Source organism: Erpetoichthys calabaricus, chromosome 4 (genome assembly GCF_900747795.2).
Source record: "Erpetoichthys calabaricus chromosome 4, fErpCal1.3, whole genome shotgun sequence".
Taxonomy (NCBI): domain Eukaryota; kingdom Metazoa; phylum Chordata; class Cladistia; order Polypteriformes; family Polypteridae; genus Erpetoichthys; species Erpetoichthys calabaricus.
Genome location: NC_041397.2, coordinates 257,248,961 through 257,276,832, shown reverse-complemented (window position 1 = coordinate 257,276,832; position 27,872 = coordinate 257,248,961). Strand labels below are relative to the sequence as shown.

Below are 27,872 nucleotides of genomic sequence, written 5' to 3'. Positions count from 1 at the left end.
GAAGAGGTGGCATGGTATTCAGGAAACAAAATCATAAGCGCAAAGTCGCCTGTACAATAACCACTGACAGCATACAGGCCAGCTACTATGTCTGTTATGCAACATTTTTAAAATATCCCTGACTCTGGCTACATTCGTCACCTATTTAAAAAAAAACTGCCATCATTTCAGTACCAAAGAAACGTAAATGACTTGGAATGTCTGCCTTTCTGTGGCACTCACTCTTATTATCATGAAGCAGTATGAACAATTTGCCATGGCACAGATCAGGTATAGCAAACCAGACACACAGGACTTACAACTGTTGTCCTACCACATAAGCACATAAAGAGAGGATACAGTTTGTACAGACATCGTCACAGCACCAGTCCACCCTAACAAATCAGGCTCTCATGAGAGAATGCTATTATTGATTTTAGCTTGACATTTGATAACATATCCCCCAATGACAGCAGTGAATCTAAGCGCCCTAGGACTGAATACCACCCTGTGCCACAGACAAATGTCCACATTTAGCAGTCTCTCTTTGGACAACGGAGCACCCTATGGCACATACATTGTGCTGCCAAGTATGGCAAAAACTCTTACTATCAAATTATCTGATGACACAACAGTAGTGGGTGTAATTAACAACAATGAGTTCATAGATTTATCACTGAGGAGGGCAGTGGCAACACTCAGTCAATTTCAGAAAAGCTAAAAAGATCAATGAGCACTTTAGGAGACTTGTGGGACAGGAAGGTCATGGGTAACACTGGCATTAATAGGGTAGCTAAGGGAAGAGTGAGCAGCTTTAAGTTTTTAGAATTCCACATTACTGAGAATCTCCTATGGTCTCAAAATTATATGTATGTTGTTAAGAAAGACCAACTGTCTCTTCACTTTTAAGTACTAGGGTGTTGTACCGTGTTAGCCATTATGAATGTAGAGAAAAGCCAAGCAAAATGACACCTTTTATTGGCTAACTAAAAAGATTACAATATGCAAGCTTTCGAGGCAACTCAGGCCCCTAATTCAGGATTACATCTTGCCTGAAGAAGGGGCCTGAGTTGCCTCAAAAGCTTGCATATTGTAATCTTTTTAGTTAGCCAATAAAAGGTGTCATTTTGCTTGGCTTTTCTCTACATTCACTTTTAAGGAAAGTTAAGAAAGCAACTCTGCCCCTACGATTCTCAGAAAAATCTACACTAGAAAGCACAGGGATTAGCTGCATCTTGGCCTGGTTTGTCAGCTGCAGTGGGACTGATAGTTAATGTTTAGAATGGCCCAGTACAAAGCCCCAGCAAGCAATATCATAGAATTCAGTGCCATAAATACAATACTCTCTTCTTGACTTGTGACTAAAACTTCATTATGTGAGGATGAATCAGTTTAAGCACTACAGATTTATTTTAATGTCTGACACATGCTGTATAGTTTATATCTGATATTTATTTATTGGAATAGTTATTTATTTATTTATTTATTTGTCATCATTCTTCTAGTAAATGGTCTCTTTTGTTGATCTACAATGTACTGTATTGTTGACACATGTTTCTCTACCAGTGGGATTAGCAACAAATGCTTTTTGTCATAGTGGAAGGTATACTAAAGAGGGTCAAATGTGAGGAACTATCTGGGGTGCAATGCCAAGCTATCACGAGGATCAGTAACACTGAGCCATGCAAGAGCTGCCAATTAAACTAACAGCTTGTGTTTGGATTTAGATCTCCAGAGGAGACCCACAAGAACATAAGGAGGACGAACAGTATTCACGCAGAAGAGACATAATGTGGAAAAAAAAAACTCAGCTACTTTTTGTTTTTAATGATATTACATAATTTTTAATATTTGACTAAATGACAATTCTTTCATGAAAGAGTGCCATCAAGAAGAGCACTAAACAAAGCACCCGAGTTTACAAGGAACAGACAAATTCACCCATCTGGAAACCAGGAATATCAGATAACACAGAAATATAAAGCAGGCATGAGGCAACTGTCCTCCAGAGTGCTGTGAGTAAATAATTGATGGCATGAACAATTAAATGATAGGAAGAATGGGGGTTTGTTGAGCTGCCTAAAGTTAAGTAGTCTCCGTTTTCTGGACCTAGGGGTGTGCGATATTCGCAAAAAACAATACCTCGATATTTGCTGGGATGTTGAGAGTAACAATATTTATATGATATTTTGCATCCATTAAAAATGTGTTTGTAAAATTCTTATTGATCTAACTTGGTCTTGTTAATACTATACAATACAATACTTGTTGATACTAATTGTAGCTTACTAATGAGATTAAAGGAAACAACAGTTAAGGAAAACAGGTCTTATTTATTTTCTTAAAACTAAAGTAAAATAACACAAAAATATTAAAATCACCAGTCAAAGTGTTACTGAGATCAAACAGTGCAAGTATAAGTTAACAATTTCAAAGTGGCCTACAGGATTTACACAGAAAATTGCATTAAGATCAACAAAATTATGCAGCATTTTATACAGCATACAAGCAAGAACAAAAATCAAACATACTGTACTATAGTGTAAAAATCAAAAGTTGTATCAAATACTGTACAGGAAAAAAGCATTTGTACACAAGTTCTGTCAAATATTGCACAAAAACCCAAAAAACCCAAACCTATAAAAAAAATGACTAACTTCAAGTGCTGTCCACTATTGCACAAAGAAAAAAATAAAACAACTGCAAACTTCTACTGAGGAAACTTCCAAGTTGTGTGACAGAAACACCAGTCTGTCCACAGCATATGGCTTCAGAGCAGCACGGTTACATGTAACAGCACTATCCCCCGGTGCTGAAAGCCCTCTCAGAAGAATACTTTTTTGCAAGTTTCCCCAATTTGGGGATATGTACTTTTTGTGTTTTCCACCACTCAAGAGGATTTACATCACTGTCCATCTCAACTATCATCAAGTAGCTCTTTTTCAATCGCAGTGTGCAGAGACTTACATTCTCAGAATTCCTGTATTTTTTTTTTTTTTAAATAGCTGCTAAGACTTTTTTTATTTTGTTGCTTCCTCCCTTGTGTCATCACCTGCTCCATCTTTTGCAGCCACATGGGCGGGATGGAGCTGGGTGAGGGGGTGGGGATCTGTGTGACTGTTTAACCCCTTAACCGCCCTCTGCCGGATATATCCGGCACCGTTGTTTTATTGCTAACGCCATACTGCCGGAATTATCCGGCACATTTGCCTGTGGTTATATGAATGCCTGGCAAGTAGTATAACTGACGGTTTGGCGTGGGTATTATTACTACGTTGTATTTCGACAAGTCTGTGGTTGTTTTGGCCGGTCATGTGACGTGATTCGCATGTAACAGCTGTGAATATGGCGAAACGTAAACTGACTTCAAGTGAGGCTTTGCAGGCGATTTTGGACAGTTCTGATCATGATTGTAGCAGTTCTGAAGAAGATTTTAGCGACAGTGATGAGCAGCAACGTGCGCTGCATGATACTGTGAATGAAGACGCATCGGATGACGGCGCTGAGTGGGTGTATCCCCAGCATCTCAGCTGGGCTGCTGCCCGTGGTGAACTACCTTTTCTGCATTCGTTTGAGGGAACGTGTGGCTTTATTGTTGATGTAAACAATTACACTGCTGAGCAGTTTTATGAGCTGTTTGTGTCACCTGATTTGATCAGACATTTTGTTCATCAGACAAATCTGTATGCAGCACAGTTTATTGAGAAAAATCCCAATTTACCTCCACATTCCCGTGTTCGTGCTTGGTTTGACACTGATGAAAACGAAATGAAAAAATTCATTGGGATTTTGATGTTGATGGGAATAATCAGAAAACCAGATATTGAGATGTACTGGTCTACAGATCCTATGTATGCAACACCTATTTTTGCAGCTGTCATGACACGTAACCGATTCTCTTTGCTGCTGAAATTCTTTCATTTGAATGACAACAGAAACGAGCCAGATAAGAAAGATCCAAACCGCGACCACTTGTTCAAGCTACGTCCTTTGATTGATCATTTATTTGAAGCATTTCAGTTGCCCTACATGCCAGGACCGTCAGTTGCAGTTGATGAAAGTTTATTGTCGTGGAAGGGCCGCTTACAGTTTCGACAGTATCTACCATTGAAAAGGGCACGGTTTGGTATCAAGATGTTTTGCTTAGCTGAGAATTTAGGTTACATTTATAGATTTCGTGTATACACTGGCAACTTGCACAACATTTAGTGGTCAATACTGCTTGAATAAATGTAAAAAATGTAAAAAAAATGTAAAAAAGTAAAAAAACGAAAATTGTTCAGATTTCGCCTGGCTTGGGGAATATTTAGGGAGTTGGCGGTTAAAGGGTTAAACAATGAACGAAAAAAAATATGTTTTGGAATCAAAGACTCCGAACCAAGACAGACCGCAAAATAAAATGCACCCGATAGGCAAATTCTTTTTACGGAAATAAAAACAATCTGTTCAAACTGATTTTTTTTTGCCTGACACCTATGGGGCTCCATAGTTTACACATTTTCATCTTTTAAGCAAAATCGTTCTTTTCAAAGCCAAACCACTTCCACATGAGGGAGGATGATCCACATCTTGCAATTAAATCTAATCTGAGGCTGTTTTATCCCTGGTGCTGTTTGCTCACATATTTTTTGGCAGTTACGCTAGCTTACCTTGTGGTGCCCTGACCGCTCACACGCAGTAGTCTATTCTGTTAGGTTACATGAAACAGTGAATGCATGTCTCTCCAAGCATAATTTTTTTTTTTTTTTTTTTTTACAAAGTGAGTGACATGATAATTTCAGCTCACACATCATTAATACAACAATTAAGATATTATCGTAAACAACACATATCACACACATCTGAACCATCACAATTAACCCTCTCCTTCTTGAAGAAGTTATTTCACTCAATGCTGAAAACCAATAAACAAAGAAGGGCCTCATTCTATTCACTCACTCATTGACTTCAATCTGTTAGTCCTGGTGAGGTTTGTGGTGGAAACATGCATAGTGGAAAAGTCAAGGACACCTTATTCCCAGCCACATCTTCCTTTTTTCCCTGAAAAATTCCAAAGTATGTCCATGCCATCTAGCTGATATAAGTTCCCAAAAGTATCCTGGGTCTGCTCCCACTGGGCTGCTCTTTGTACACCCCCTACACATGTTTATGTAGGAAGCAGCCAAGAATTCATTAAAAAAAAATAACAGTGGACAACATATTTTTGCTTCCTGAAAAATGTTTGGTGATTATAATAGCCAGCTGTAAGCTGAACTCAAATATAATTTCAAACTATATCACACAGGAATTTGGAGAAACATGAAAATGAAGTTAAAGTTTATTGAATTTAGTGTTTTTAATTGCTTAATGGTTCTGATACATTGAATTAATTCAATTCAACTAAAGATGTTTAACTGCTGATTTTCGTTTGTACTCAGCATCTGATGTTTCTCATTTCAATGTCCAAAAATAGTCAACCAGCATTGATGAATTCCCCTTGCCCTGATCCCGCATTTCCATTGTTGCAATGTCCTAGAGCAGTGCTTCCCAAACTTGGTCCTGGGGACCCACTGTGGCTGCAGGTTTTTGTTCCAACCAGCTTCTATTTTTAATCAGACTCCTGGCCTAATTAAGTGAACTGTTATTTTCCAGGTTCTGTGTTTTAAGCAATATAGAAATTAGAAAAATAAGTTTGGTAAATATATATACAGTATATATATATATATATACACACACACAGGGGGCTTCACTCGCCAACCCCTTTCCCCCCTGCCACTATCAAGAGGGGGGCTGAACACACCACAGGATACGCAACCACTCCTCCAAAACCCCTCTTAAACGGTGATACAATGGGAAACAAATAACAGTTGGTTTTTTACCTCCTCTTTGCTTGATCAGCTGCTGGCTTGCTGCTGCTGCCGTGCCGCGTGATCTGCATTTCGTGCGGTGCTTCAAACGTTTAAAAGCCTGTACAGCATCTGTCCTTTTGTCTCACTGCCTTGTCTCTCTTGTCCCTCAGACATCCTCAAACACTATCCAATCTCTTTTTGCTGTTCTGTTATTTCACTGAGTAATACTTTTCGTTTGTTTGCGCTAATGCAATCTTTATTCTCATTTTTTTGAGAACTTCGAATTTTCCTACTTCCATTATCTCTAACCTGCTCTGCATGTGTATCACGGGACTTGCTTCCAAAGGTTGTAAGTATGACGTGACTTGTCCGTCTCGTGGGATGTGAAAGTGTCTCTCTTCAAAAAATCATGTCTCGTTGTAGGAAAAAAGCCTTGTATAGTCACAAGATTTTTTTTATATAAACTGTATATTAAAGTGTACCAAGCAGTTATATGGAAATAATGTATTTTGTTCTTTTTAACAATATTTATATATTAATTTTCATTCTATTTTTCCAGGTGTTCTAATTGTTTTCTTAATCCATTATTTACTAATTAGTGGGTCCGACGCTAAAGTAGTTCCAGCCTTTGATTACTCAGTGTTTTGTGTTTCTGGGTGTTCTTTTCTGCTTGTTTTTAATTGTCAATAATAAGATACAATGAAGGGGGAAAACTGCACAGAAAAAAGGGCAAAATATAATGAAATCAACAAAAGAGAGTTAAGCATTTAAATCTATAGCAAAAGCAGAAATATTTCTAAATGTCTTATAAATGTAAAAATCACGCTGCTGTGCTTTTCTGAATGTAGAATAAGAGAAAAAAAAATACCAGCTAATTAAATGAAATCAGTGTTATTAGGTGTTTTCACTGATTAGGAATCTGGTTGGAACAAAAACCTGCAGACACAGTGGTTTCCCCAGGACCGAGTTTGGGAAACACTGTTCTAGAGAATCCTTTCATGTTTATTGAATGACTGCTCCAAGATTAACTGGGAAGAAGTCCAAGTGTGAATGCAAAAAAATAATCTTTAGTAATAACATGATACATTTCATCATTTTGTATGTTTGAAGTATGATGTCAACCTGCTGGACAAAGTTTGGCTCCCTGTAGATGGTAAGAAAAACTGTAATAACCTCTTTGAATGTCTTTCAATGCACTTCCCTCTAGGCCCAATACCAGATCTTCAAACCCCATGTCACTGACCTTAGCATCAGTTTTTCAAGGAAACATCAGCCTCAAATATCAAAATCCTTCATCTTCTTCGTTCATTGCTTTCACAAAATGTTTTAGCAGTCCAAGTTTTACATAAAGATGATGTAAAAATATCTTTGTTAGGTGAACTAGTTGTTCATGTGTCACACTTTTCTGCATTGGAACCAAATGTTTACGGAGTGACCAGTTATTTTTAATGTAAAGAACTTTTTAAATATGGTTGTTCTATTCGTAGTAATTTGTGCTGTATATCCCAACTGCATTGCCATTACTAACAGTGCCGTTACTTTTAGATCTCCATAGATTTTCCATACAAGAGGAAATAGCAAAAATAAACATCTGCAATAAAACAATACAAGATAGGAAAAATCTAAAGGTGTTTTTTTATGATCGGCAGGTCAAAATCCAAAAGATTTACCCAAAGGTATTGAGGAAGCAAAATCTTAATAGATCAATGTAATAAGGAATAGTTACTGCTTCTAAAGTACTACATACATTTTTAAATCAGTAAACAAAAGCCTTGGTTTGCTTTGTATTATATATGTATATATTTATATATAATACACACATACAGGGCTATTCAAAATGAAAGAGCAGATTTCAAAAATTTATTTCAAACAAACTGTATAAGACAGAAACACATTCCATTCCGCACATCACTGGATAGAGATAAGTTCAAAGTGAATTCAGTAACTAGGGACCAGTTGACTCGTGTATTGCAAGAAATGGTCTAACGTTTTGATGTTTGTTGCAGTACAAATGGTGCTCATGTTGAGTGCATGCAACCTCAAGGAACATAGGACCAAACTTTAAACTTTCTTCTATCCAGTGATATGCAGAATGTGTTTATGTCTTATATACCGTTTTTACTCGTGTACCACGCGGCCTCGTGTAAGACGCGCACCCTAATTTTTACAAAGAAAATCGCGAAAACCCGTTTTGCCCCGTGTACAACGCTCGTTATGATTGGATAGGAAGCGGGTGAGGTTGGAGTAAGACACCGACGTGAATAACTATAATGGAGAATAATTATGTTGTTTAATTCTTTCCACACATATTGGAGTACTAACTGTAAGCAGTACCCCTACTGCGGAACGTTCAGTGTTTGTCGCACCATGCTGCGAAAGGTGGGAATGACAAATAGCCCTGTGAAACGAGAAAAGAAAGAACCGTATAGAGACAATCGGTAAAGGACTATAACGGCAAGTGGAAAATTATTGTGCTCACCAGACTATTCCAGTTTAATCATCATCTTCCGATTCACTGCTGGATTCGGATTCGCCACCGCTACTGACGTCGTCGCTTTCCCATTTTTTCCCCGTTTTCGCTTCCATCGATGCTGTTGGATATGCTGCACTTTTTGAAGCTTTTCACAACCAAATCCTCTGGAATAAGCTTCCAAGCAGCGATGATCCAGGCACACATCTGCACCAATGTTGGGGCTTTCATTTTGCCAGTTGCCGTTGTGTCGTGTACCGCTGTTGCAGCCCATTCGGTATATATTCTTGACACATGAGCCTTAAACGGCCAATTGATGCAAACATTTAGAGGTTGGAGGAGCGAAGTCATGCCTCCAGGAATTATCACTTGATCTGTTTTCCCATCTTTCAGTCTTTCTTTAACACCCTCAGTTAAATGGCCACGAATGCTGTCCATGACCAACATGTTTGGCATTTTCAGGAGACTGCCCGGGCTACATTGCCACACACATTTCAACCAACCAACGAGATCATTGTCCATCCAACCCTTTTGTTGAGCTCTGACGAGGATCCCAGGAGGAAACTTCTCATTTTTCGGCAAGGTCTTCCTTTTAAATATTACGTACGGCGGTAGTTTCTTTCCATCCGCAAGAATTGTCAACATCACGGTATACCGCTGCTTCTCTCTGCCTCCCATGCATACCGGGACACTCTTGTCTCCGACTACATTAACAGTAGTGTTTGAGGGGTTCTCAAAATAAACTGCTGTTTGATCTGCATTACCAATTTGCCCCATTAAATAAGTTTTCTTCTGTCTCAACTGAATAACGTGTTTTTGGAAAGCTAGTAACTTTTATTCATATGTGTCTGGTAGACACTGCGAAATGGTCGTGCGGCGTATTATTCATATGCCATTCCTTCTCATGAAGCGTGTAACCCATCCGCGGCTTGCTTTGAACTGAGTGATGGGTATTCACGTTCTTTTGCTATATCACGAGCTTTCATCTGAATCATTTCCGTGGACACTGCATATCCAAGCTGACGCCTGTCTTGAATGTAATCAGTGAGTGCAACTTCAACTTGTGGGAACAGGGCACGTTTTCCACACAATGCCCTTCTGTTTTTGTTGCATGACGAAAGTTTTTCTTTCTTCCGTCGCCAATCTCGAACACATGACTCTGGAACGCCGGACTTGCGAAATATATATATTTGTACATGTTATTTATACAATTGCACAAAAAACGCATAACCTCTTCTCCATCCTTAACTGCAGACAGTCTCACATTGCCCTACAAAGCACATGAGCCACCGAAACCCTTAATCCAAAACCTAAAACTACTCAAAGAAGTTCAGTTATCAGCTTTTCAGTTGAAAAACTATGAGGCTTAATGCAAAATTTTTATTCTGTTCACTGTTTAAGGATTACAAAATTATTCCAGTTACATTTATTAAATGAAAGGTGTCACGCATGCATGTCTGGGGACCACCATCAAGGTAAGCAGCTCCAGCCCAGGATAAGACGAGGCGCTTCCCCTTTCTTCTCCTGCCAAGAAAAAAAAATGCCGAAGGAGGATGACTGACATTGCCCAACCACCCAAAGAAAACTCTACCCATTATGGTTTCAGCCCTATAAAGCTGGCTCATTCCCGGAAAGTGGCATCAGATACCAAACTGAATAGTAGTGAAGGACGAAACTCCTGAATGCTTATATGAGAGATAAAGATGCGGAAAATTGTTTTTGTTTGGGCTGTTTGTCAGCTGTCTTTTTTGTTGCAATTAAAAGGGAATATAAAAGTGGTACCCCAACCTTTTTTTTTTTGATTCCTTGACAAGGGAAGGACTACTTACCCAGCCATCCTTACAAAGAGCTTAAATGAAATATATCTCCCTGTAAAAACAGAATTATTTTTTGGATGCATATATTTTTCTCCCTTAAAAACATACATATTAGAAAAGTTTAAACATGCAATTTTCAGTAAAACTATTAACAAAAAATGAGTAACTTGTTTGTTAGATCTGCAATAAGAAGCACAGTTCCTTCAGCCCAGCATAGATGGTGCATTTACCTTGAAGCTCAGTATTTAGATTTTATGTAAGGCAGACAACGGAATTACTGATGCTTTGAAGTTGAATAGTAAATTATGTCTCTTGCATCAAAATATTAAAATGTACATGCTGCAGAAAAAAAACATGGTGCACAAGCCCCTCCGAGTTGTCCATCCTGACAGAAAAAAAGCTTCTCAAGCTAGAAATTTCATGGAAAAAGTAGATAAAACAAAACAGGAGAGTTAACACTGATAACAAAAAAGCCTCATTGTTTGACTGAACTTGGATTGAACTTGCACTGCACTGGCACACGAAAAGAACAAGAACTATGTAAGGAAGATCACTTGCCAAACAGGCCAGAATAAAGAATTTTGGATAAAAAGAGAAGTGCTGTCAAGAAAAGTAGGAGACATGTTTAATGCCAGGAGCAGAAATGACCAGAACAATATCTGGCCCACAGCAGACCAAGAAGGTGGTGGGGGGATTACTTTACTTTCATTCAAAACTGAGATTTAAAGCGCTGGCTTTTAATATAAGATTCCACTTTGTGCCCACAAATCCTCTAGAGAAAAGACAGTGAACTAGGGGAATTCTTGCCCTTATGCAAGCATGCCACAGTTGATACTGATACTTAGAAAAAAATCAGTTCATTTTCTGATGCCATTTTGAGCACAAAGCCGAACAGACAGCTAAGCTCAAGGCAATTTCTACCTGTCCTGCCATAAAATGCAACCGTAGTTCAAGGAATTAGTGTGGGCAGGGACCAACTGAAGACAATGCTGACAGGCAGTTAGTAGCTTCCAGGTTTAATACCTGACCCCAACACTGTGAATTAATGTGCAGTGGTGACCTGAGCTTACAAACTTACTGAAGAAGTAGAAAAGCAATTCCCTGGCCAAAGAGAAAGCTGAGACACCGGTAAAAACAGACAATGGACTGAACAACAGAAAGTCAACCTGCTTCATAGACTCATTGGGTACATTGAACAGATCAAATATCTTGATGTTGTACCCACTTTATAAATACAATGGTAACTGCACAATATTTTTCAAACTATTATAGATAAAAGTGTCAAATAAATAAATACATATAAATATATTAGTCAGGTAAAGTATAAAAAATAAAAACAGACTACTTAAATAATAATATCAACTATATGTTTATAATGGCTTATCAATCCCCTTAAACACAAGGGAATGTGAACCACACATGTATCTATGCTGAGAGAAAAAATGAGACACAAAGTCTTATAGTATCTATTAGCCTACTGATGCAGACCTGATCTTTAAGTGATGGGCAACCTTGGGCATCAGCAGTTCCTGACAAAGCATTGGTCCATTGCATTTCACTACGGTTTTGGACAATGATGGCTAAAGGAAGGAGAAACACCAGCTGAACTGTGACTCTGCTTGGACCAAACACCATGGACATTCTGATGTATGAGATTTATTTTTTACACCTTTTCTTAGTTGGATCTTTTGTTCCATGTGACTTTGAACATTTTCAGTTTTACTTTCAAGTTGATAGATCACTGTGTTAATGTGTACTTAAGTAAATACAGTATCTGTGGTTATGTATGTAAATGTTGTGTGGTTATTTACTTTACTTTCACTGTTTAAGTGCTCTCAGCCTACATGCAATGAAGACTACTAAAGTATATAAGAAAAGACTGAATTGAACTCTTTCTCTCTCTCTTATGTTGATGCTCTACTAGCTGATTGATCGAGTAATACTTAGAGTATGTTTCAGAAGTGGTCCAGGGACTATGCCGTTTTAAGAAAACAATTTGATTTAGGCCCATTGGTACTTGTGCAGAATATGATGCTACCATGCGTTGGAGTAGCAGAAGTAGTAGTAGCAGTATAGCAATACAACATGCTTGTCAAAGGGGTGAGATAATCAACAATACATAAATACGTCACAACAAATTTAAAGTCGGGGGGGGGGAGGGGTTGGGGGGAAGAAAAAGCAACAACTTTACTGAAAAAGTGTGCAAGTGTAAAATGGTGTTACATGTAGAATTATGTTAGGCTGGTGAAAAAGTCCTCTTTACAAATACACAAAGTATTTAACTCAATAAGCTTTCAGATGTTATAACTAGGAATAAAGCAGTATTTGAGTGACATAACCTGACTATTTCATTACTGCTCTCTAACTTTCACATGTAGGATTTATTTATTATCATCTTTACATTTTATTCCTCTACACATACTCTGGAGGGTCCATACTCTGACCAATAATTGTACAGATAGATAGATAGATAGATAGATAGGATAGATAGGATAGATAGGATAGATAGGATAGATAGATAGATAGATAGATAGATAGATAGATAGATAGATAGATAGATACTTTATTAATCCCAAGGGGAAATTCACATTCTCCAGCAGCAGCATACTGATACAAAAAAACAATATTAAATTCAAGATTGATAATAATGCAGGTAAAAACAGACAATAACTTTTTATAACGTTAACGTTTACCCCCCCGGGTGGAATTGAAGAGTCGCATAGTTTGGGGGAGGAATGATCTCCTCAGTCTGTCAGTGGAGCAGGGTTACCAGCATTCACCGCAATGTACTGGAGTGTAAAACTATCGCAGCTGCTACCTCACAAACTGTCCTCATTCCCCGGATTTCCCTGACCCCTACACGCAGACAATTTCCTGACCCCATCAGATTCAAATTTGCCTTTTACTTTTACATGCAGACAATTTCCTGTTAGATTAGCCTTTGCAATGACAATTAATAAGGCACAGGGCCCAACTTTCAAAAAGACATGCCTCTATCTGCCAACTCTAAGACCATGGGATACGCATGACAGAGCCCCGCCCGCCAACTCTAACCCTCCTCCCACATCATGGGATACGCACGACAGAGCCCCATCCGCCAACTCTAACCCTCCTCCCGCGTCCACCCTCGCTCTCGAGGCATGCACACTGCCTGCTCATGTGCCCGCACACAACACCTCACCAAACACCACCTCAATCGTTTTCGTCTCTGCTACAGTCCACATGCACCTCTGAGCCACGTTGACTTTTCATTGTTCTTTTCGGTTCCGGCTGCTTTTCTATATATAATCCACCAAGTCGCCTGACCATGGGATACAAACGACAGAGCCCCACCTGCCAACTCTAACCCTCCTCCCACGTTCACCCTCGCTCTCGAGGCACTGCTTGCTTATGTGCCCGCCTCCAACACCTCACCAAACACATCCTCACTCGCTTTGGTCTGTGCTACAGTCCACATGCAGCTGTGAGCCACGTTGACTGTTTATTTGCCTACCATGGCCACCGCTTCAAATGTATTTCATGGAAACAACACTTCTTTCAATGTTATACAAATTCCTGCATCAGGTAACTGTTTGTTTCTATCAGTCATTTTTTTCTGGAAAAATGTCATCAATGAAACTGTTGCTATCGAACTTCGCAACATGGCTGTAACCTTTGTTTGCCAACATTGGGTTAACTTCGGCGATGTGCTGTCCGTTGTTCTTAGTCATGTAAGCATAGTCATACAGTCTGCTCAACAATACGCTGACTACATGAATACTTCCGGAGTTTATGGTGGCAAGGCAGAAATTGTGGCAATGTCCCAAATGCTTCCAGCTACTATCACCATTCACTTCTGAGATATCCCTGACCCCATCAGATTCAAATTTGCCTTTTACTTTTACACGCAGACAATTTCCTGTTACATTGGCCTTTGCAATGACAATTAATAAGGCACAGGGCCAAACTTTCAAAAAGATATGCCTGTATCTGCCAAAACCAGTTTTCAGTCACGAACAATTGTATGTTGCTCTCTCCAGAGTTCCATCTTTTCATTCACTCACAGTCGTATCCTCAAACCCACCCCATTTGGACAAGTGTGTCTTTCAGGAAGTGTTCACCCATCAATAAATAATTATGCGGCGTGGCTAGTTTATAATAAAAATTGCAACAGCAGACTGCTAGAGAGTACTGAATATGGGACACTAAGAGTTGCATCTCTGCAGTTTGCAGATGATGATGCTCTCTTGACCTCCAGCACACATTAGAACCATTAACACCTAAGTCTGATACAAAAAGGATGAGAATTGGTATTTACAAATCTGAGGTCATGGTTCACTCCTGAAAATGGTTGATGTGGTCTCTGTGGGTAAGGGGTAAGCAGCTACACAAAGACGTGGAGTTCATGTACTTTAGAGTTTTATTCAAGCGTGAAGGTAAGATATCCATGAAATTCACCAACAAGTCAGTGCATTAGCAGCTGGTTTCTGTACACTGAGGCAGACCAGACAAAGCTATAAATTTCCTAATAAGTCTACTTCTTCATCCTCACCTATCTTCCCAAGCTGTGGGTAATGACTAAAAGAAAAAGTTTAATATTACAAGGGACTGAAATATAGGACCTGCAAAGGGCTCCTGGGCTCACTCTCTTTACTAGGATAAGCTCAAGGATACTGGAGGACTTCAAAGTAGAACCTCTGCTTCTCTGGATTCACACGGCCATTTTAGGTTGCCTTTTGTTTGTCATTAAAAAACTGTCTGGATGCATCCCTCATGCATCCCTTAGGAAGTTCATCTGGAAGAGGAACCAGAAGACTCTGGAGCTAATTCCACCGCTGGATAGTATGAAATCATCTAGAGATTCCCAAAGAGGACAGGATTATCTGACCTGTTTGTTTCAGTACATTGCCAATGCAGATGCCACCCAGATGAGTGGAGTTAAAGTAAAGCATCTAACTAACTGAACTGTATTCTACTTTTAGTATTAGACAAATATTCAATAACAATATTAATAATACTAAAATTTTGCTATCCTATCTTCATATATTTAAATTCCAGAATCGAAATATTATGTTTTTAAAGATAATTTCCATTTAATATTTCTTATCGTTTAAATGCCTTTTTATACAATGGATTAAATGAAGCATATTACATTTTTTGTATTGTTGCATTTGATAGCAAAGAGTGTCAACTTTTTATCTCAAATGGGAGGTGCAGATGCTAATAAAATGCAGTTACTGGTAAGATTTAGGTCAGTTTGTAAGTCTTGTAAGAAAAAGGACCATTAAGAAGTTTTGTACTTAAATTTCCCACTTTGCCTTTTAATTACCTTGTGAATATGGAACAAGGTAAATCAGAGGTAATTAAGGTGAAAGCTACAGCATGTCAGCAAGTTGCTTTTTCTTTTTTATCAGTGCCAGGACAAACTGGGGGCAGACACATGGTGACTGCAACCATGTGTCTTATAGAGGCTAATAAAGTCAAAGTCAGGTGTCCTCAGCCTACTGTATGGTGTCAGCAAGGATAAAGCTGAAGTCCTGTGGGCAAAGGAAACTAAGTGAGGGCACACTACAGAAGTCTTTTTATCATATTTTTAAAAATAATAATTATTTGGATTCAACATTCACCTTCAGCGTCACTTATTGTCACAAATATCAGACCTCCTTGGTACAGTTTATCACTCCTATTACAGTCTGCTTTTAAAGTGTCAAGTGCTGAAAGCTCTGATCCCTACTGCTCTGAAGAACTTAGTCCAATTTTAACTAATCATCTAACATCTCTCAGCTACAAAATAAAATTTTCAACTGAGATTTGGCAGGAAAAATTAAACATGCAATGCAATGTCTATTAAATTGTTTCAGAAATTACAACCTTTGTCAAAAACTGATCATTGTAATTTTTATATAGGCAATCTGAACATTCACTGCTTGTTGATAAAGGCTGTTGCATTTATTTCAAACATTTCATTAATTATTACTATGTCTCTATATCATCATGTAAATGTCTTCTTTACGAAGAACAATCTGCACTACAGTGTCACTGAGTAGTGTGTATGATGCATCTGTGGTGAATGCAAAACTAACTATTATTCCTTCTGGCTTTTAATGGTGGTGTGTGGAGGCCTGAAGAGATTCCCCTCGCAGCATGAGAAAAGCATGTGAGACGTACTTCTGTATGAATTTAACTGCTTCACATGCTAAGAAAAGGGACATTGATAATAAAACTGTGACTTTTGTTTTCAAATCTGACAACACCCAGCACTCTCAAAACAATGCATTTCACATTTATGCTTTGAATGAACCGGAGTGTAACAAACATGCCATGCTAAACCTTTGCAAAAGTAAAGCTTTCCAAGTTTTATAATAAAAATATTTAATTTTGATGCTCTTAGAGCATGAAATAAATCCTGTTTGTCTGTTGGTCATCTTCACTTATTTTCTTATGTAATGTGGAAGCTAAAACTTTACACTCTATTAAATTTAACATAAAACCATAAAGATTTTAAATAAAAATAAATAAAAGACATAAAAAATGGACTGGCTGCCAGTTTAAGACTGGTTCCTGACGTGTGCGTGCATAAACCATCAGAGAAGGGTTTGGGACCCTTATGATCCTATAACTGAATTAACCAGAATTGAAAATCGGGATGAACGTTACCTTCCATAAAGTACTGGATCAATTAAACTTTTCACTACTATTCTTATGTTTTCTTATTTTAAAATTTCACATGGGCAAAAGCACTTCTACACATTAAGAACAAAAGCTTTTTAACAATGCTAAACTTCAATATTTTGTAGATAGTATTCTTGAGCCCTATATATTTTGTTCTGGCTGATCGAATTCATGCTTCTTTAAAGCTGCAACAATAAAATGATGTAATCACTTGAGAGATTAGTATGACAGATATTCTTCTTTTTCTCCTTTAATCTTTGAACACCTGCCCCTTAAAAAGCCACTGTGAGGCCTTGGCACAGTGCCACTTTGCTCTAGTGATAATTAGGGTCACAGTTCACAAAGCTCCTCGCTTGCTCATGCCAAATGCTGAGGTCAGCTGCTGCTACAGTGTTCCTTCAAACTACTCCCTGAATATGATTGCTGTTGTCAAAGAAAATTAAAAATTGCAGTTTGTTTCCCTAAATGAGGTAATAGTTCTGTCTTTTTTGTTTCTGTTAAAATAATACAAGTAAAAGAAAAAAAATACAATTTTATAACATGACAGCATTTCAAAGGCAAGCTGCTTGTCAGGAAAGACATCTTACTCGGCAATGCTCATGTTAAAAACATTTATTTAGATTAATTAGCAACTGAAAAAGGAAATCCTTGCCTCCAAAATCCTTTGTCATACTGCACTCTCAAGTCTTTGGGACCATAAGAATTGAGCAACAGCCAAAAGTCTAACTCATACAGATCTTTTCTATTTGAACCTCCCTTAAGATGGTACAGACATTAGCATTCTATACAGCAGATACTGTGGGGATGAAACATGGTATTACAGAGCCGACTATACTTCCTTAGAAGGCTGGCGTCCTTCAACATCTGCAGAGGTTCTATCAGACAGTTGTGGAGAGCGCCCTCTTCTATATGGTGGTGTGCTGGAGAGGCAGCATAAAGAAGAGGGACGCCTCACGCCTGGACAAACTGGTGAGGAACGCAGGCTCTATTGTAGACATGGAGCTGGACAGTTTGAAATCCGTGGCAGAGCGACGGGCACTGAGCAGGCTCCTGTCAATAATGGAGAATCCACTGCATCCACTGAACAGTATCATCTCCAGACAGAGGAGCAGCTTCAACGACAGACTGCTGTCAATGTCCTGCTCCACTGACAGACTGAGGAGATCATTCCTCCCCCACACTATGTGACTCTTCAATTCCACCCGGGGGTAAACGTTAAAATTATACAAAGTTATTGTCTGTCTGTATACCTGCATTGTTAACACTCTTTAATTTAATATTGTTCTTTATCAGTATGCTGCTGCTGGAGTATGTGAATTTCCCCTTGGGATTAATAAAGTATCTATCTATCTATCTACTAATGTGTGGTACCGAATAGTTCTTCCAGATGCCACCCAGGTGGCAGCCTATTACATGAATTATGTGTACTCTCTTGTTTTTTTTTTGTCATTTTTTTTTTTTTTTTAAATTAAAACAACCATTCGTGATAAGGTTACATGTTGACTGGTATCTGGTTTATCACTAGAAATGTATAAATGAATTTTAAATTGATAATGTGCCGTTTGTATTGCAAATGTGAGGGTTGGCTCACCACAACTGCCTTTCAGACAACCTGTGAACTTGGGAAAAGTCGTAGGAAGAGCAAAATGGATCTGCAGACTACTCTACATCTGCTGCATCTTAAAATGTAACACACTGAGGAAAGTAAAGTAGGGTATATTAAATATTCCCATTGTAAGCTGATAGCACTACGATCACTAGTGCCTAAGGAGATCTGTTACACCTTATCAGAGGAGCAAACCATGCAAAGATGTAAAGAGCAAAGAACAGGAGTGAGAATAAAAGTTATTCAGAAAGGATTCAAAACTGGCAAACTTCCGTAAAATGAGGAATGTTTAATCACTTTCAAATAAGTTGAATGAACTGTAAATAACAAGTATGGAACTCAACATTGAGAAATGATGCAAAAGCAAGCATGTTGCAATTAAAATGAAAATATGTAATCCAGACATTGAAATATTTTCCACATTATTTATCTAGAGAGATAAGCTACATATTCCTGATTAATGTTTATATTCCTCCCTCTTCAAACAAAGACTTTGCAACATACATGATTCACTCAGTTACCAACACTCTAATGATGAATCATTCCAACCCTGCAATGGTGGTAACATAAACCCAGAAAACATTAGAAGGAATATCATCAGACTTCCATCAATGTAATGCAATAAGCTGGGCCCACTTTTTTAATGTTAAATGCCTTTAAATGTAACTATGTGGCACAACTGGGTAGACCTGACCAAAATCTGATCCCTCCACCTACAAGTCTGCCAGATGGTAACAGCTCTATTATTATTATTATCCAAGCCAGAGCTTCATGTGTGTTTCAAGGTGGTTGTTTGTTATAATTTTTTTCTTGAAATTATGTAAAGTATTAATTTCCTCATGGGGAAAATTAAAGTATTTATCGATGGTTGAAAAAGTAAGTGTTAGGGACCAACAATAACCCAGAATATTCTGTAGTATCTGCAGAAAACATATTGGCTTGAAGTTTAGATTACAGGTTCAAGTCAAGCTTCGGTTTCAGTAAATCTCCAAATCTCCCTGTGCTCAATCAGAAGAGATTTATTTCTATAAACAAGTGTTTAGAGAAGTTGTTCCAAAGGACAGATTTATATAAAATACATATTAACTGACTGGTGGAAGGATAATGTGTGCCTGGAATGACTGCTACAATAACATCCCTACAATGATCACTGAACCAGATGCATCAGATGTAGCAACTCTACTGCAAAAAGCAGAATCCTTTAATTTAAAATAAAAAAAAAAAATCAGGCAAAAATATCACTGCTAAAACACAGAAAGAAAGCAAATTCACTGTTTTCCTTGTGGATATTAGGGCAAAAAGGGCATTCTTTATAAATGTTCTGTGATACATGAATCAAGAACAAAAGCAAAAAGTGTGCTGCGTTACCATGAAGTGTATATGATCCCTAACTGGGAAACACATAACTGAATATATGACTCCTGAAAATAATTCCCTATATAGTCCCACCTCTTTCTAACTCCATCCTTTCTTGTTGATATCTTCTGCTAAGATTTACACTCACTGCCTTGGTAGACTAGGCTTTGAAACAAGCTCTCTGTCTGATCTATGCATCAACTCAGGCTTCAATCACCACTGCTGTCAAGTTTTTTCTATTTCTGAAGCACTGCAATTGTAGTTGGTGGTGGGAGCAAACACAGTCGGGAACAGAAGGTGGATGTTATAAACAAAAAGAGCACAGTGGGTTAAAAATTGAATGGTATGAAAAAAATAACCTGAAAAGGTTTATATGGATTCTCCACAACTATATTAAAACGCATAAATCATGTTCTTTTCAGTAGCTAAAAACCTCTCCAGGAGATGGAGTTGAGATATGAGTAAAATGCTTAATCCTACCCTCTATGTAATAGAATGCTTCAGCCAGGAGATCAACTAGACTCCGTTTTTTCTGCAAAGCAACCACAAATACATCAGTGTGGCAGAAACAAGAGGGAATGTTTTTATTCTGTGCACTGGTACAGATTGTATTCCAACAAATTACTCGACATCACTGGGTATACTGGGATATAATCTGATCCTAGAGAGGGGAGGCAGGCCATCTAAAAGGTGTAAATCCCTCAGTCTGGTCCAGGCAGCACAATTTGTGTCATTACTGCATGGATGAATCCTGCAATGGACTGCCCTCTGTTCCCCTAACCACCCGTTTAAAGCTATTTTCTGGATTTGACAAGTGCTGCCTGAATAGACACTTCCAAATCCAAAACCCCTACAATGGATTAAGCAAGTTTTACAATGTTATGTTACATTTAGTGCTGGAGAAGGCATAGTGGTGCAGTGGGTAGGAGCATTGCTACTTCACAGCTCCATGGTTCTAAAACCTACGTACACATTAGTTGTGTGGAACTAACAAATTCACCTTATGCCAGCATGGATTTTTTCTCTCAGTTCCCCGTGCTGCTTCACAAATCCTGCAAAAATGCCTGTCAGATTAACTAGCAACTCCATAAGTGTGCCTAGCAACAGACTGCTGTGCCATTTTGGATTGCTTTGTACCTAATGCTACCAGGTTAGGCTCTGATTGCCAAGTTAGAAATGGAAGGAATAGCCACTATAGCTGTACAGTATATTTCATGGACTAGTGATCCTGAGTGTTGGGGTACTGCTGCGACAGTAATAAGATGGTAAATGACATTGTTTTTTGGAAGATGACCCAAATAAAAATGAGAATCTACTTTTGGGATGCAAATCAAAAAAACATCGAGTTCCATTAGTTATTAAATGAGAAATAAAGCAACAAATATGAACTGGGAACAAGATATGGCTAGCCTCATATTGCTCATAACCTGACCATGACTGGTATCACAGTATCAGCAATAGCCACCATACTCTTCATGATCACTGTACTATTGCTTCATCCAGCAAGCACAAATGCCCTCAAGGGGCTCTGATTAATTAATTTTCTTTGAAACTCTTCATTTACTTTCTCAATTTCTCCAGCCTTAAAGGATACACTTCCATTCCTTGACTGAAGACAGCTTCCACATGTAAATTATCTAGCATACCTCAAACAGAATAGCTAAAAGTAACATATTATGAAAAGACACTAAATACAACACTTTGCAAAACAGCATCAGATGAAAGATATATGCAAGATTCACGTAGGTAAGATCATGCAGTTGGCAGCATGACAAACTGTTGGGTAACATTATGAACTAAAGATAAAACTATCGCTGAATCTAAGGCGCAAAGTGCTAATGGCCCTGTACCACTAATCAGAACAGAGGGTGGAGAAATGTACCTATGTATAGTGGCAGAAATATTTTATTTTTATAATAGACTAGGGGGCTGTGCCCTCTGCTCGCTTCACTCGCCCACCCCCGGGTGTGGTTTACCGGATATACAATTTAAAAGAGATTGTTATTTTCATTAGAATTGTTACATATGCATTATTTTCACTTTTATTTTAAAACTTTTATAAAAACAATACTGTACTTGTCCTTTATTTCCAGCTCCGGGCATGGTTAAATCTCTTTCTCGCAGGATGTATAATGCTGCTCGTGTTGTGAAGGGGGGGGGGTTGGCTGAACGCACGCTAAGGAGAAGTGGTTGGATCATTGCTGGCTTGTTGCTGCTGCTACTGGCAAGCTGCGTATTCTGCTTGTCGTGCTGCGCATCAATCATTTAAAAGCCTGTACAGCAGCTGTCCTTTTGCCACTTCGGGTCCCTGCTGGTCGCGTTGTGAAGAAATAACAACAACAATAATAATAAAAACAACAACACTGCTTGTTTTTTTCTTTTTATTATATATTCTTCTTTTTGTCTTCATTATTACACTGTGAAAAAATACGAGTTTTACTTGGGCTCTGCCAGGACAAACACCAATAAACTTAATTGTTCTCAGAGATGTTCTAGATGTTCGAGCATGTGAAATCCCACAATTGCTGGATGAAGGGCAAGCTGAATGAGCACCTGTTCAACTCTGGGAATTCTGAATTACACACTACATACTGTCCATAACACTCCACAATCCAAATTTCTGCATACTCTTAACAGCATCTAAAGATGACAACAGACAGAGGAACAACAGCACCTCAGTTAACTACATTTATCTAATTAAGTTTATATCCTGGGTCTCCCAAAAGAGCTGACTGTGGATTTGTATGCTGAAAGATTCTTTAATACAAGCCAAGTATATATTTATTATGAGTGTTGGGATTGATTTGTGTTGTTATTGTGATTATTGTGCTGCTGTTAGCAGAAAGACCTTTCCACAATGCAATTTTCAGTATTAAACCTCGTCCATCAGCAGCACTAACATACACTGCTAGACAAAGTTTGGGAATAATATGACTTTTTATTCATAAATGTGCAAAACAGTAAAATCTAGCAAAAAAATAATGATAAAGTATAGAATTAAAACTTAGGGGCATGTCATACCTCTTGTAAATGCATGTTTGAAGGATATAAACCTTTACCAGTTTTCCAAGATTCACAATTCAGTAACCTGTAAGAAATTTCTACCGTTTGCCAAGATCCCAACCTAAGGGTCTATATGTCTTTACACTGTCACCAACGGCATCCAAAAGTTAAGACTAAATTATATATATAATTTAATTGCAGTCTACAACTGCTAGTCTCTCTGATGCCTGAAAGCAATGCTAGAAGGTCTCATCATGTTATCATTCCAATAACAAACTTAAGTATTAATTCAAAATAAATGAGGGATATTGTGAACCGGCATTGGAATAAGTGGGATTAGAAAATAATTAAATGAATGAACAAATGAATAAACTGAATGAGTTTACTTGTGAAGGACCAACTGATTGATCAACCTTTGGAAATGGCAGATTTTCAATGTCTTAATAAGTTGTCAACTTACAACTGGCTGACCATTTGTGAATGTTATGAATTAAAAAATGTGACACATGCTTCAGCTCCCACTGTACCTTTAACAGATCAGAGCATTATGGGAATTAGGTACCCTTTCAGCATCATTGTGTCAACCTACCCAAAAGGAGGCAGTTTAAGCTTTGGTGGTCATGTTTTATTTATCTGAGTTACTACTTGAATTTGTTGTTGTGTAGTGCAGAATTGAGTCACCAATAAACACTAAATGTTTCAGATCACTTACAACCTGCTTTCTATGCGTTTTTTACTTTTATGGCAGGTGTAATTCTCCATCCATCCATTGTCTCCCGCTTATCCGAGGTCGGGTCGCGGGGGCAACAGCTTGAGCAGAGATGCCCAGACTTCCCTCTCCCCGGCCACTTCTTCTAACTCTTCCGGGAGAATCCCAAGGCGTTCCCAGGCCAGTCGAGAGACATAGTCCCTCCAGCGTGTCCTGGGTCTTCCCCGGGGCCTCCTCCCGGTTGGACGTGCCCGGAACACCTCACCAGGGAGGCGTCCAGGAGGCATCCTGATCAGATGCCCGAGCCACCTCATCTGACTCCTCTCGATGCGGAGGAGCAGCGGCTCTACTCTGAGCCCCTCCCGGATGACTGAGCTTCTCACCCTACCTTTAAGGGAAAGCCCAGACACCCTGTGGAGGAAACTCATTTCAGCCGCTTGTATTCGCGATCTCGTTCTTTCTGTCACTACCCATAGCTCATGACCATAGGTGAGGGTAGGAACATAGATCGACTGGGAAATTGAGAGCTTCGCCTTGCAGCTCAGCTCCTTTTTCACCACGACAGACCAATGCAACGCCCGCATTACTGCGGATGCCGCACCGATCCGCCTGTCGATCTCACGCTCCATTCTTCCCTCACTCGTGAACAAGACCCCGAGATACTTGAACTTCTCCACTTGGGGCAGGATCTCGCTACCAACCCTGAGAGGGCACTCCACCCTTTTCCGGTTGAGGACCATGGTCTCGGATTTGGAGGTGCTGATTCTCATCCCAGCCGCTTCACACTCGGCTGCGAACCGATCCAGAGAGAGCTGAAGATCACGGCCTGATGAAGCAAACAGGACAACATCATCTGCAAAAAGCAGTGACCCAATCCTGAGCCCACCAAACCGGACCCCCTCAACACCCTGGCTGTGCCTAGAAATTCTGTCCATAAAAGTTATGAACAGAATCGGTGACAAAGGGCAGCCCTGGCGGAGTCCAACTCTCACTGGAAACGGGTTCGACTTACTGCCGGCAATACGGACCAAGCTCTGGCACCGATCGTACAGGGACTGAACAGCCCTTATCAGGGGGGCCGGTACCCCATACTCTCGGAGTACCCCCCACAGGATTCCCCGAGGGACACGGTCGAATGCCTTTTCTAAGTCCACAAAACACATGTAGACTGGTTGGGCAAACTCCCATGCACCCTCCAGGACCCTGCTAAGGGTATAGAGCTGGTCCACTGTTCCGCGACCAGGACGAAAACCACACTGTTCCTCCTGAATGCGAGGCTCGACTATCCGACGGACCCTCCTCTCCAGGACCCCTGAATAGACTTTTCCAGGGAGGCTGAGGAGTGTGATCCCTCTGTAGTTGGAACACACCCTCCGATCCCCCTTCTTAAAGAGGGGGACCACCACCCCGGTCTGCCAATCCAGAGGCACTGTCCCTGATGTCCATGCGATGTTGCAGAGGCGTGTCAGCCAAGACAGTCCTACAACATCCAGAGCCTTGAGGAACTCCGGGCGTATCTCATCCACCCCCGGGGCCCTGCCACCAAGGAGTTTTTTGACCACCTCGGTGACCTCAGTCCCAGAGATGGGGGAGCCCACCTCTGAGTCCCCAGGCTCTGCTTCCTCATTGGAAGGCATGTTAATGGGATTGAGGAGGTCTTCGAAGTATTCCCCCCACCGACCCACAACGTCCCGAGTCGAGGTCAGCAGCGCACCATCCCCACCATATACAGTGTTGACACTGCACTGCTTCCCCTTCCTGAGACGCCGGATGGTGGACCAGAATCTCCTCGAAGCCGTCCGAAAGTCATTCTCCATGGCCTCCCCAAACTCCTCCCACGCCCGAGTTTTTGCCTCAGCAACCACCAAAGCCGCATTCCGCTTGGCCTGCCGGTACCTATCAGCTGCCTCCGGGGTCCCACAGGACAAAAGGGTCCTGTAGGACTCCTTCTTCAGCTTGACGGCATCCTTCACCGCCGGTGTCCACCAGCGGGTTCGGGGATTGGCGCCACGACAGGCACCGACCACCTTACGGCCACAGCTCCGGTCAGCTGCCTCAACAATAGAGGCACGGAACATGGCCCATTCGGACTCAATGTCCCCCACCTCCCTCGGGATGTGGTCGAAGTTCTGCCGGAGGTGGGAGTTGAAGCTACTTCTGACAGGGGACTCTGCCAGACGTTCCCAGCAGACCCTCACAACACGTTTGGGCCTACCACGCCTGACCGGCATCCTCCCCCACCATCGAAGCCAACTCACCACCAGGTGGTGATCAGTTGACAGCTCCGCCCCTCTCTTCACCCGAGTGTCCAAGACATGTGGCCGCAAGTCCGACGACACGACCACAAAGTCGATCATCGAACTGAGGCCTAGGGTGTCCTGGTGCCAAGTGCACATATGAACACCCCTATGCTTGAACATGGTGTTCGTTATGGACAATCCGTGACGAGCACAGAAGTCCAATAACAAAACACCGCTCGGGTTCAGATCAGGGGGGCCATTCCTCCCAATCACGCCCTTCCAGGTCTCACTGTCATTGCCCACGTGAGCATTGAAGTCTCCCAGCAGAACGAGGGAGTCCCCAGAAGGTATGCCCTCTAGCACCCCCTCCAGGGACTCCAAAAAGGGTGGGTACTCCGAACTGCTGTTCAGTGCATACGCACAAACAACAGTTAGGACCCGTCCCCCCACCCGAAGGCGAAGGGAGGCTACCCTCTCGTCCACCGGGGTAAACCCCAATGTACAGGCTCCAAGTTGGGGGGCAATAAGTATACCCACACCTGCTCGGCGCCTCTCACCGGGGGCAACTCCAGAGTGGTAGAGAGTCCAGCCCCTCTCAAGGAGATTGGTTCCAGAGTCCAAGCTGTGCGTCGAGGTGAGCCCGACTATATCTAGCCGGAACCTCTCAACTTCGCGCACTAGCTCAGGCTCCTTCCCCTTCAGAGAGGTGACATTCCACGTCCCAAGAGTCAGTTTCTGTAGCCGAGGATCGGACCGCCAAGGTCCCCGCCTTCGGCCACCACCCAACTCACACTGCACCCGACCTCCTTGGCCCCTCCCATAGGTGGTGAGCCCATGGGAAGAGGTGTAATTCTAAAGAAGATAAGTGTGTTGTTTGCAAGATTCAAAAGTGGCCCTTTCTGGCCCTGATCCAGCAAGAGCAACATTGCAAAGAAGATTTAAAAGAATAAATGGCATAACGCATGAAATCCCAGTCCATGAATATTAGGAAAACAAGCAAGACCCAAACTCCGTAATCTAGTAAGATTTGGAAAGAATAAAATTGCTACAGTATTTATGAGTAGATTGATAAAAGTGGAGTGCCCATAATTTTTAAAGTTTATTTTAACCATTGTTTAAAACATGAAATTTTACCAGTCAAAAGAATTATGAGCTTATTCTGAATTATCTGTGTGTCATTTGCTGTGAACCTGTCTTGAAATCAGAACACACAACTGGTCTACCCTATCTGGCTTGTTCATGGCCACAAAAATCTGAACAGGTGCTCCTCTGTTTAAAAGAAAAATCACAAGTTTTTATTTCCTATCAAAGAGCAATAAAAATTATTTTAGCCACCAAAATATCTTCAGCTTTTACGCCTTTAAAAGTATTAATGGTATTTCAAAAAGAACCAAACAAAAAACGAGGACTAGTCCATTCTCCCCTGCTTTCAGCCTCAGGATTAAACATCTTAAAATTCTGTATTAAGCTTAGCTATCCTGCAACTGCTTCTTTGATTCAAAATGACAGTGTCACTTTCCTCAGCACTATAAAAATTATGACAGGGCAGGTAGAAAACAGTTGATAAAAAAAGGTTGATAAACACAAGATATAAAAACTAAGAAATATCTAAATGACTTTGAATAATTGCCTATATTTGACACTGAAACTTTGTGTGTGTGTGGTGATTGGGGATTCAGGGCAAATTTATTAAACACTGAGCCTCGTATTTCATGCTTTGATTTTCTTTGCACTTTGCAATTACAATCTACACGCTGTAATTGTAAAGGAATTGAGTGATCCTGCATTAGAATTATTCTCTTGTGATTACTGCACAGTCTGACTGGGTTAAGACTAATATCCCTGTGGCACTTCTTACCCTCATGAACTTGGAACGATTATAAGCTGGTGCCAGATTGGCAGAGGTGTCAATGAAAGGTGAAGAGAGTCACTTGGGGGCTTTGTGGAGAGAATCGATAGCAGTCAAATTTGAAAAGGCTAGGCTAAAAACTAAAACAGAAGAGGATTATATTTAGCACAGCCTTCATCAAACTGCTGTTAGAAAGATACCAACACCACAGAACTTTCAAATGACTCCCCCATATTAGGCAGACAAAATAATAAAGGAGTGAACATCTTCCTGTTTGCTTCAGTCAGCCAATTAAAGTGCGGTGCCATCAGTACTTAAGAAATTGAGCATGCATCACCGATCACCAAGGTACGAGTAGTGAGTG

At 40.2% G+C, this 27,872-nt stretch overlaps 1 protein-coding gene across 2 annotated transcripts in view; it reads right to left on the bottom strand.

Moving 5' to 3' along the window:
• nck2b (NCK adaptor protein 2b) overlaps positions 1 to 27,872 on the bottom strand; it is a 401,664-nt gene that overhangs the window by 274,771 nt on the left and 99,021 nt on the right. The window lies entirely within an intron of this gene.